Source organism: Triturus cristatus, chromosome 1_1, assembly GCF_964204655.1.
Source record: "Triturus cristatus chromosome 1_1, aTriCri1.1, whole genome shotgun sequence".
NCBI lineage: Eukaryota > Metazoa > Chordata > Amphibia > Caudata > Salamandridae > Triturus > Triturus cristatus.
Genome location: NC_140579.1, coordinates 462,373,335 through 462,386,444, shown reverse-complemented (window position 1 = coordinate 462,386,444; position 13,110 = coordinate 462,373,335).

Genomic DNA, 13,110 nt, shown 5'->3' with positions numbered 1-13,110 from the left:
CCGGACCCGGGCTGTGGCACATATTTCCTTTGTATTGAAAATTAACGGGAAGTGCTGTCTCCCGCAGCCACGGCCGCCCTGCAGAGTTGGGGGCCCCCGACGACAGCGGTTGCTCAAAAGTGTTTAACAAGGGAGGCATGATCCGCTCACCAAGCCGCAAGCCTTTGTATTTCCCGGCGAGTATTGCGGCACGAGGTGAGAAAGGGAGTCGAGCGAGGTCAATACCTCTTCTTGGCAGGGTCCAGACACTGCGCATATTGAACAATTTGGGGACACATGAAGGAGTCTGTGAGTGCACCAGCTCTTGCTGGCAAACCGTACTTACCTTTTAACACCATGCTGGAGTGTGTAGCATTTTATAACATCACTGGAACAACACAGATACTGCGCTGCACACTCGAGGTGCATTATGGGATTTGTAGTGTGGTTTGCAGGCACGTGACTCGTATGGTATTTAAATCACCTGGGACATTGCACAAGTGATGCTGCACCTTTGATAAAGACAGTTTGTCGAAACGCGTCAGGGCCATCACGTCTCTTTCTGTCTGCCCTATCAACAATAAATGCTGTTTTTCCGGACCCGGGCTGTGGCACATCTTTCTTTTGTATTGCAAATTAACGGGAAGTGCTGTCTCCCACAGCCACGGCCGCCATGCAGGGTTGGGGGCCCCCGACGACAGCGGTTGCTCAAAAGTGTTTAACAAGGGGGCATGACCCGCTCACCATGCCGCAAGCCTTTGGATTTACCGGCGAGTATTGCAGCACGAGTTGAGAAAGGGAGTCGAGCGAGGTCAATACCTCTTCTTGGCAGGGTCAGGACACTGCGCATATTGAACAATGTGGGGACATATGAAGGAGTCTGTGAGTGCACCAGTTCTTGCTGGCAAACCGTACTTACCTTTTAACACCATGCTGGAGTGTGCAGCGTTTTGTAACATCACTGTAACAACACAGATACTGCGCTGCACACTTGAGGTGCATTATGGGATTTGTAGCGTGGTTTGCAGGCACGTGACTCGTATGGTATTTGAATCACCTGGGACATTGCACAAGTTTTGCTCACCTTTGATAAAGACAGTTTGTCGAAACGCGTCAGGGCCATCACGTCTCTTTCTGTCTGCCCTATTAACAATAAATGCTGTTTTTCCGGACCCGGGCTGTGGCACATATTTCATTTGTATTGAAAATTAATGGGAAGTGCTGTCTCCCGCAGCCACGGCCGCCCTGCAGGGTTGGGGGCCCCCGCTGACAGCGGTTGCTCAAAAGTGTTTAACAAGGGGGGCATGATCCGCTCACCATGCCGCAAGCCTTTGTATTTACCGGCGAGTATTGCGGCACGAGGTGAGAAAGGGAGTCGAGCGAGGTCAATACCTCTTCTTGGCAGGGTCCGGACACTGCACATATTGAACAAAGTGGTGACACATGAAGGAGTCTGTGAGTGCACCAGTTCTTGCTGGCAAACCGTACTTACCTTTTAACACCATGCTGGAGTGTGCAGCGTTTTGTAACATCACTGGAACAACACAGATACTGCGCTGCACACTTGAGGTGCATTATGGGATTTGTAGTGTGGTTTGCAGGCACGTGACTCGTATGGTATTAAAATCACCTGGGACATTGCACAAGTGATGCTGCACCTTTGATAAAGACAGTTTGTCGAAACGCGTCAGGGCCATCACGTCTCTTACTGTCTGCGCTATCAACAATAAATGTTGTTTTTCCGGACCCGGGCTGTGTCACAACTTTCTTTTGTATTGCAAATTAATGGGAAGTGCTGTCTCCCGCAGCCACAGCCGCCCTGCAGGGTTGGGGGCCCCCGACGACAGCGGTTACTCAAAAGTGTTTAACAAGGGGGGCATGACCCCCTCACCATGCCTCAATCCTTTGGATTTACCGGCGAGTATTGCGGCACAAGGTGAGAAAGGAAGTCGAGCGAGGTCAATACCTCTTCTTGGCAGGGTCTGGACACTGCGAATATTGAACAATGTGGAGACACATGAAGGAGTCCGTGAGTGCATCAGTTCTTGCTGGCAAACCGTACTTACCTTTTAACACCATGCGGGAGTGTGCAGCGTTTTGTAACATCACTGGAACAACACAGATACTGCGCTGCACACTTGAGGTGTATTATGGGATTTGTAGTGTGGTTTGCAGGCACGTGACTCGTATGGTATTTAAATCACCTGGGACATTGCACAAGTGATGCTGCACTTTTGATAAAGACAGTTTGTCGAAACGCGTCAGGGCCATCACGTCTCTTTCTGTCTGCGCTATCAACAATAAATGCTGTTTTTCCGGACCCGGGCTGTGGCACATCTTTCCTTTGTATTGCAAATTAACGGGAAGTGCTATCTCCGGCAGCCACGGCCGCCCTGCAGGGTTGGGGGCCCCCGATGACAGCGGTTGCTCAAAAGTGTTAAACAAGGGGGGCATGACTCGCTCACCATGCCGCAAGCCTTTGGATTTACCGGCGAGTATTGCAGCACGAGGTGAGAAAGGGAGTCGAGCGAGGTCAATTCCTCTTCTTGGCAGGGTCAGGACACTGCGCATATTGAACAATGTGGGGACATATGAAGGAGTCTGTGAGTGCACCAGTTCTTGCTGGCAAACCGTACTTACCTTTTAACACCATGCTGGGGTGTGCAGCATTTTGTAACATCACTGGAACAACACAGATACTGCGCTGGACACTCGAGGTGCATTATGGGATTTGTAGTGTGGTTTGCAGGCACGTGACTCATACTGGTATTTAAATCACCTGGGACATTGCACAAGTGATGCTGCACCTTTGATAAAGACAGTTTGTCGAAACGCGTCAGGGCCATCACGTCTCTTTCTATCTGCGCTATCAAAAATGAATGCTGTTTTTCCAGACCCGGGCTGTGGCACATCTTTCCTTTGTATTGCAAATTAACGGGAAGTGCTGTCTCCCGCAGCCACGGCCGCCTTGCAGGGTTGGGGGCCCCCGACGACAGCGGTTGCTCAAAAGTGTTTAACAAGGAGGCATGACCCGCTCACCATGCCGCAATCCTTTGGATTTACCGGCGAGTATTGCAGCACAAGTTGAGAAAGGGAGTCGAGCAAGGTCAACACCTCTTCTTGGCAGGGTCAGGACACTGCGCATATTGAACAATGTGGGGACATATGAAGAAGTTTGTGAGTGCACCAGTTCTTGCTGGCAAACCGTACTTACCTTTTAACACCATGCTGGAGTGTGCAGCGTTTTGTAACATCACTGTAACAACACAGATACTGCGCTGCACACTTGAGGCGCATTATGGGATTTGTAGTGTGGTTTGCAAGCACGTGACTCGTATGGTATTTAAATCACCTGGGACATTGCACAAGTCATGCTGCACCTTTGATAAAGACAGTTTGTCGAAACGCGTCAGGGCCATCACGTCTCTTTCTGTCTGCGCTATCAACAATAAATGCTGTTTTTCCGGACCCGGGCTGTGGCACATCTTTCCTTTGTATTGCAAATTAATGGGAAGTGCTTTCTCCCGCAGCCACGGCCGCCCTGCAGGCTTGGGGGCCCTGACAAAAGCGGATACTCAAAAGTGTTTAACAAGGGGGGCAAGACCCGCTCACCATGCTGCAAGCCTTTGGATTTACCGGCGAGTATTGCGGCATGAGGTGAGAAAGGGAGTCGAGCGAGGTCAATACCTCTTCTTGGCAGGGTCCGGACACTGCGCATATTGAACAATGTGGGGACACATGAAGGAGTCTGTGAGTGCACCAGTTCTTGCTGGCAAACCGTACTTACCTTTTAACACCATGCTGGAGTGTGCAGCGTTTTGTAACATCACTGGAACAACACAGATACTGCGCTGCACACTTGAGGAGTGTTATGGGATTTGTAGTGTGGTTTGCAGGCACGTGACTCGTATGCAAATCGTACTTACCTTTTAACACCATGCTGGAGTGTGCAGCGTTTTGTAACATCACTGGAACAACACAGATACTGCGCTGTACACTTGAGGTGCATTATGGGATTTGTAGTGTGGTTTGCAGGCACGTGACTCGTATGGTATTTAAATCACCTGGGACATTGCACAAGTGATGCTGCACCTTTGATAAAGACAGTTTGTCGAAACGCATCAGGGCCATCACGTCTCTTTCTGTCTACGCTATCAACAATAAATGCTGTTTTTCCGGACCCGGGCTGTGGCATATCTTTCCTTTGTATTGAAAATTAACGGGAAGTGCTGTCTCCCGCAGCCACGGCCGCCCTGCAGGGTTGGGGGCCCCCGACGACAGCGGTTGCTCAAAAGTGTTTAACAAGGGGGGCATGATCTGCTCACCATGCCGCAAGCCTTTGTATTTACCGGCGAGTATTGCGGCACGAGGTGAGAAAGGGAGTCAAGCGAGGTCAGTAACTCTTCTTGGCAGGGTCCGGACACTGCGCATATTGAACAATGTGGGGACACATGAAGGAGTCTGTGGGTGCACCAGCTCTTGCTGGCAAACCGTACTTACCTTTTAACACCATGCTGGAGTGTGCAGCATTTGGTAACATCACTGGAACAACACAGATACTGCGCTGTACACTTGAAGTGCATTATGGGATTTGTAGTGTGGTTTGCAGGCACGTGATTCGTATGGTATTTAAATCACCTGGGACATTGCATAAGTGATGCTGCACCTTTGATAAAAACAGTTTGTCGAAACGCGTCAGGGCCATCACGTTTCTTTCTGTCTGCGCTATCAACAATAAATGCTGTTTTTCCGGACCCGGGCTGTGGCACATCTTTCCTTTGTATTGCAAATTATTGGGAAGTGCTGTCTCCCGCAGCCACGGCCGCCTTGCAGGGTTGGGGGCCCCCGACGACAGCGGTTGCTCAAAAGTGTTTAACAAGGGGGCATGACCCGCTCACCATGCCGCAAGCCTTTGGATTTACCGGCGAGTATTGCAGCACGAGTTGAGAAAGGGAGTCGAGCGAGGTCAATACCTCTTCTTGGCAGGGTCAGGACACTGCGCATATTGAACAATGTGGGGACATATGAAGAAGTCTGTGAGTGCACCAGTTCTTGCTGGCAAACCGTACTTACCTTTTAACACCATGCTGGAGTGTGCAGCGTTTTGTAACATCACTGTAACAACACAGATACTGCGCTGCACACTTGAGGTGCATTATGGGATTTGTAGTGTGGTTTGCAGGCACGTGACTCGTATGGTATTTAAATCACCTGGGACATTGCACAAGTGATGCTGCACCTTTGATAAAGACAGTTTGTCGAAACGCGTCAGGGCCATCACGTCTCTTTCTGTCTGCGCTATCAACAATAAATGCTGTTTTTCCGGACCCGGGCTGTGGCACATCTTTCCTTTGTATTGCAAATTAATGGGAAGTGCTTTCTCCCGCAGCCACAGCCGCCCTGCAGGGTTGGGGGCCCCCGACGACAGCGGTTGCTCAAAAGTGTTTAACAAGGGGGGCATATTTTAGGTTTAACTGTGGGTCCGCGGGTGTTCAGATTGTGTGGGAGGCCTTTAAGTCCTTCCTGAGGGGTATAGTAACCTCACTTACGATTAAGAGAAACAGGGATAAAAGGAAAGCAGAAGCAGACTCTCTTATTAAAATTAAGTTGAAAGAACAACAATTTCAACTCGCTTCCCTAAAGCAACATCCTAACTCCGATGTAATATTAAACGAGTTAAATTCTTTAAAGGCAGAATATCAGGCCCAGCTCGATAAAGCCATTAAGGAGAGATGGGATGCGAGCAGATTACGTATTTTGTTTTACGGGGAGAAGTGTGGTCTTCTCCTGGCTTGGAAGGCCAGAATAGATAGAGCTAAGAATCAAATTGTGAGTTTAATCATACAAGACACAGGGATTTTGACTTACAACAATGGTGATATATTAAAGGAAGTCCAAAAATACATGTCTAGGATGTATGCAGAGCGAGGGGATTTTTCCCCTGAAAAAGCTGAAATGTGGCTTAATCAACTAGTCCTACCACATCTCACAGAAGCAGATAGGGTTTTTTTAAGCTCACCAATCAAAGAGGGAGAAGTATATAACCAACTAAAGAGCATGGCAAAAAGTAAAGCAGCGGGACCTGACGGCCTCCCGGTAGAAGTATATCAAATTAATCCAGAATCAATCGTACCGATCCTTACAATCTTATTTAATAAAATACATCTCTCAGGTGAGGCTGTGCCACAAACATGGTCTGAAGCAACAGTGACTCTAATATTAAAACCCAGTAAGGACCCTCAGACCGTAGAATCTTATCGGCCAATCTCGCTGTTGAATACTGACTATAAAATGTTCGCAGGAGTATTGGCAGCGAGATTGGCTAAGGTTATTAAATCAGTGGTTCACAGCGATCAAAGAGGCTTCATGCCGGGTAGGCAGTTGAACGAGCTTACATTTCAGGCTATTGCTGCCATAGATGTTGCGACTAATGAAAAGTCTCCCCTGACCATTGTGGCCATTGATGCCGCAAAGGCTTTCGACCAAGTTAGTTGGTCCTATCTTTGGGAAACATTAGCCGCATTTGGTATGCCATTGAATTTTATAGCCTCGATTCGATCCCTATACTCCAGTCCCAAAGCTAAAATCTTAGTAAATGGTCTGCTTACCGATTGGGTACACATATTTCGTGGCACCAGACAGGGATGTCCCCTTTCTCCCCTTTTGTTTAATTTATACATTGAGCCTTTTGTTATTAAGTTGAGAGCAGATTCTGCTTTCAAACCTTTTAAGATTGCGAGTTTGGAGCTGAAGTTCGCTCTCTACGCTGACGATCTCTTAATGTTTACTCTAAATCCAGAAGAGGCTGTCCCTAGACTTTTTGCGTGGGCAGAAGACTTTGGGGCAATCTCTGGTTATAAAATAAATAGAGAAAAGACCGAGCTTCTGCAGTGGAACCCGGTTAAGGAGTATCCGGCTGTTAAACCTAAGATGAGATACCTGGGAATCCATTTAGTTCAAGATATAAATCAGACATCCAAAATAAATTTTGATAGAGTTTATAAGGAAATTTGTCATCGCCTACAACGCTGGTCTGGTCTCTCGCTTAACATATTCTGCAGAGTGAACCTCATAAAAATGTTTATTTTACAGAAAATCACCTTTTTATTTAATTCTATCCCGTTAACTTTCAATCCGAAAGACATGGCTAAATTACAGGGGAAAATAGGTTCATTTATATGGAACACCAAGTCTCCGAGAATATCATGGAAAAAATTAACGAAGAAATTAAAAATTGGGGGTCTTGCCCTCCCAGATCTACTCATCTATTGTCATTTGTTCCAACTAAAAAACTTTAGACGAATGGCTGATAAGGCAGATACTACTGTTTTAGGCTCTCTATTTCAGGCATTGTTACATAATCTACCCCAGGGTCAGGAATACTTTCTGTTTAAATTCGGAGATCCCAGGTTTTATAAAAAAGTCAGACTAAAGATCCTAATAGCTGCCCAAAAAAATTGGGTTTTTTTCATGAAAAAGTTGGGAATTCCCTATTATGCTCCTCAGGCCCCGATTTGGGACTCCCCAGGGACTCCCGAGTGTTTAAAGGATCAGCTAGCTCGCCCCTTGAGGTCGGCCGGTATAACACACTGGGGAGATCTTTTAAAGGATACGCAGCTTATGGATTGGGATTCTCTCTGTATATTGACTGGGGGTACACTCACCAGGTTTAAATATTATCAATTATCGGGTTGGTGGGCAGCCCTTGCGCTGTCGTCCTGTTCATCTAATCCAAAGTTTGATTTAGTAAATAGGAAACGGACCTGGAAAAGAGAGTTGGCATTTTGGTATTGGGCCATGATGGGAGAAGAAGAAGTACCGGAGGCCGAACTCTTAAAAATATGGGGTGAGCAGATTGACTTAGATCATAACAATCTTCAGGAGCTGTGGGTGGATTCCTTTACAATGCTACATACTGTGGTTAAGCCAGCTACACTCAAAAGGAATCATCTGTTTACCCTGTATAGAGTATATATCTCACCTAAGAAACTAGTAAGAATTACCAATCTAGAACATCGATGCCCTCGTTGTAGGTTCCCCGCCGCTGATGACATACATATGTTTGTGGATTGTCCATTTCTGGCGCGTTATTGGGCTAGAATAGGCAAATTTATTGCGGCAGTATTAAATATACAATTTACTATCACTCCAAGGATAATTTTGTTTGGGTTAGCTAAGGAATATCGACTTGGTGCCATGGACTCCAAATTTATCTTTTGTGTAATGTTGTTAGCTAGGCGAGAAATATGTAGGGCGTAGACAAATGAGAAGGCACCTACTTTTTCAGACTGTTTGAAACATATCATCTTTACTTGTGAGTCCGATATTGCTTGTGATCCCTCAAGTGATGTAAAGGTATGGGCAGCTTTAATGGCCTGGCGGAACAGATGAAGGTATTCCGATGATTTCACCTGGGCACTGTTGGGGCTCAAACTCTAACATCATCAAGGGGCCTCTCAGTGAGAGAAGGTTGGAGTGGACAGAGCAAACAGTAAAATGCTAGTGGGGTTAGACCCTTCTCTTTCTCCCCCTGGGTCTTAACATCGGAACCGTATCATACTTATTGGGGGTAGAGGGGAAGGGGCTCCCCATCTAGATTGCCCTTCCCATCTGGTGGCATATGAGGAATAAAAAAAAAAATAAAAAAAAAAACCAAAAAAAAAACAAGGGGGCATGCCCCTCACCATGCCGCAAGCCTTTGGATTTACCGGCGAGTATTGCGGCACAAGGTGAGAAAGGGAGTCGAGCGAGGTCAATACCTCTTCTTGGCAGGGTCTGGACACTGCACATATTGAACAATGTGGGGACACATGAAGGAGTCCGTGAGTGCATCAGTTCTTGCTGGCAAACCGTACTTACCTTTTAACACCATGCTGGAGTGTGCAGCGTTTTGTAACATCACTGGAACAACACAGATACTGCGCTGCACACTTGAGGTGCATTATGGGATTTGTAGTGTGGTTTGCAGGCACGTGACTCGTATGGTATTTAAATCACCTGGGAGAGTGCACAAGTGATGCTGCACCTTTGATAATGACAGTTTGTCAAAACGCTTCAGGGCCATCACGTCTCTTTCTGTCTGCGCTATCAACAATAAATGCTGTTTGTCCGGACCCGGGCTGTGGCACATCTTTCCTTTGTATTGTAAATTAACGGGAAGTGCTGTCTCCCGCAGCCGAGGCCGCCCTGCAGGGTTGGGGGCCCCCAAGGACAGCGGTTGCTCAAAAGTGTTTAACAAGGGGGGCATGACCCGCTCACCATGCCGCAAGCCTTTGGATTTACCGGCGAGTATTGCAGCACAAGTTGAGAAAGGGAGTCGAGCAAGGTCAACACCTCTTCTTGGCAGGGTCAGGACACTGCGCATATTGAACAATGTGGGGACATATGAAGAAGTTTGTGAGTGCACCAGTTCTTGCTGGCAAACCGTACTTACCTTTTAACACCATGCTGGAGTGTGCAGCGTTTTGTAACATCACTGTAACAACACAGATACTGCGCTGCACACTTGAGGCGCATTATGGGATTTGTAGTGTGGTTTGCAAGCACGTGACTCGTATGGTATTTAAATCACCTGGGACATTGCACAAGTCATGCTGCACCTTTGATAAAGACAGTTTGTCGAAACGCGTCAGGGCCATCACGTCTCTTTCTGTCTGCGCTATCAACAATAAATGCTGTTTTTCCGGACCCGGGCTGTGGCACATCTTTCCTTTGTATTGCAAATTAATGGGAAGTGCTTTCTCCCGCAGCCACGGCCGCCCTGCAGGCTTGGGGGCCCTGACAAAAGCGGATACTCAAAAGTGTTTAACAAGGGGGGCAAGACCCGCTCACCATGCTGCAAGCCTTTGGATTTACCGGCGAGTATTGCGGCATGAGGTGAGAAAGGGAGTCGAGCGAGGTCAATACCTCTTCTTGGCAGGGTCCGGACACTGCGCATATTGAACAATGTGGGGACACATGAAGGAGTCTGTGAGTGCACCAGTTCTTGCTGGCAAACCGTACTTACCTTTTAACACCATGCTGGAGTGTGCAGCGTTTTGTAACATCACTGGAACAACACAGATACTGCGCTGCACACTTGAGGAGTGTTATGGGATTTGTAGTGTGGTTTGCAGGCACGTGACTCGTATGCAAATCGTACTTACCTTTTAACACCATGCTGGAGTGTGCAGCGTTTTGTAACATCACTGGAACAACACAGATACTGCGCTGTACACTTGAGGTGCATTATGGGATTTGTAGTGTGGTTTGCAGGCACGTGACTCGTATGGTATTTAAATCACCTGGGACATTGCACAAGTGATGCTGCACCTTTGATAAAGACAGTTTGTCGAAACGCATCAGGGCCATCACGTCTCTTTCTGTCTACGCTATCAACAATAAATGCTGTTTTTCCGGACCCGGGCTGTGGCATATCTTTCCTTTGTATTGAAAATTAACGGGAAGTGCTGTCTCCCGCAGCCACGGCCGCCCTGCAGGGTTGGGGGCCCCCGACGACAGCGGTTGCTCAAAAGTGTTTAACAAGGGGGGCATGATCTGCTCACCATGCCGCAAGCCTTTGTATTTACCGGCGAGTATTGCGGCACGAGGTGAGAAAGGGAGTCAAGCGAGGTCAGTAACTCTTCTTGGCAGGGTCCGGACACTGCGCATATTGAACAATGTGGGGACACATGAAGGAGTCTGTGGGTGCACCAGCTCTTGCTGGCAAACCGTACTTACCTTTTAACACCATGCTGGAGTGTGCAGCATTTGGTAACATCACTGGAACAACACAGATACTGCGCTGTACACTTGAAGTGCATTATGGGATTTGTAGTGTGGTTTGCAGGCACGTGATTCGTATGGTATTTAAATCACCTGGGACATTGCATAAGTGATGCTGCACCTTTGATAAAAACAGTTTGTCGAAACGCGTCAGGGCCATCACGTTTCTTTCTGTCTGCGCTATCAACAATAAATGCTGTTTTTCCGGACCCGGGCTGTGGCACATCTTTCCTTTGTATTGCAAATTATTGGGAAGTGCTGTCTCCCGCAGCCACGGCCGCCTTGCAGGGTTGGGGGCCCCCGACGACAGCGGTTGCTCAAAAGTGTTTAACAAGGGGGCATGACCCGCTCACCATGCCGCAAGCCTTTGGATTTACCGGCGAGTATTGCAGCACGAGTTGAGAAAGGGAGTCGAGCGAGGTCAATACCTCTTCTTGGCAGGGTCAGGACACTGCGCATATTGAACAATGTGGGGACATATGAAGAAGTCTGTGAGTGCACCAGTTCTTGCTGGCAAACCGTACTTACCTTTTAACACCATGCTGGAGTGTGCAGCGTTTTGTAACATCACTGTAACAACACAGATACTGCGCTGCACACTTGAGGTGCATTATGGGATTTGTAGTGTGGTTTGCAGGCACGTGACTCGTATGGTATTTAAATCACCTGGGACATTGCACAAGTGATGCTGCACCTTTGATAAAGACAGTTTGTCGAAACGCGTCAGGGCCATCACGTCTCTTTCTGTCTGCGCTATCAACAATAAATGCTGTTTTTCCGGACCCGGGCTGTGGCACATCTTTCCTTTGTATTGCAAATTAATGGGAAGTGCTTTCTCCCGCAGCCACAGCCGCCCTGCAGGGTTGGGGGCCCCCGACGACAGCGGTTGCTCAAAAGTGTTTAACAAGGGGGGCATATTTTAGGTTTAACTGTGGGTCCGCGGGTGTTCAGATTGTGTGGGAGGCCTTTAAGTCCTTCCTGAGGGGTATAGTAACCTCACTTACGATTAAGAGAAACAGGGATAAAAGGAAAGCAGAAGCAGACTCTCTTATTAAAATTAAGTTGAAAGAACAACAATTTCAACTCGCTTCCCTAAAGCAACATCCTAACTCCGATGTAATATTAAACGAGTTAAATTCTTTAAAGGCAGAATATCAGGCCCAGCTCGATAAAGCCATTAAGGAGAGATGGGATGCGAGCAGATTACGTATTTTGTTTTACGGGGAGAAGTGTGGTCTTCTCCTGGCTTGGAAGGCCAGAATAGATAGAGCTAAGAATCAAATTGTGAGTTTAATCATACAAGACACAGGGATTTTGACTTACAACAATGGTGATATATTAAAGGAAGTCCAAAAATACATGTCTAGGATGTATGCAGAGCGAGGGGATTTTTCCCCTGAAAAAGCTGAAATGTGGCTTAATCAACTAGTCCTACCACATCTCACAGAAGCAGATAGGGTTTTTTTAAGCTCACCAATCAAAGAGGGAGAAGTATATAACCAACTAAAGAGCATGGCAAAAAGTAAAGCAGCGGGACCTGACGGCCTCCCGGTAGAAGTATATCAAATTAATCCAGAATCAATCGTACCGATCCTTACAATCTTATTTAATAAAATACATCTCTCAGGTGAGGCTGTGCCACAAACATGGTCTGAAGCAACAGTGACTCTAATATTAAAACCCAGTAAGGACCCTCAGACCGTAGAATCTTATCGGCCAATCTCGCTGTTGAATACTGACTATAAAATGTTCGCAGGAGTATTGGCAGCGAGATTGGCTAAGGTTATTAAATCAGTGGTTCACAGCGATCAAAGAGGCTTCATGCCGGGTAGGCAGTTGAACGAGCTTACATTTCAGGCTATTGCTGCCATAGATGTTGCGACTAATGAAAAGTCTCCCCTGACCATTGTGGCCATTGATGCCGCAAAGGCTTTCGACCAAGTTAGTTGGTCCTATCTTTGGGAAACATTAGCCGCATTTGGTATGCCATTGAATTTTATAGCCTCGATTCGATCCCTATACTCCAGTCCCAAAGCTAAAATCTTAGTAAATGGTCTGCTTACCGATTGGGTACACATATTTCGTGGCACCAGACAGGGATGTCCCCTTTCTCCCCTTTTGTTTAATTTATACATTGAGCCTTTTGTTATTAAGTTGAGAGCAGATTCTGCTTTCAAACCTTTTAAGATTGCGAGTTTGGAGCTGAAGTTCGCTCTCTACGCTGACGATCTCTTAATGTTTACTCTAAATCCAGAAGAGGCTGTCCCTAGACTTTTTGCGTGGGCAGAAGACTTTGGGGCAATCTCTGGTTATAAAATAAATAGAGAAAAGACCGAGCTTCTGCAGTGGAACCCGGTTAAGGAGTAT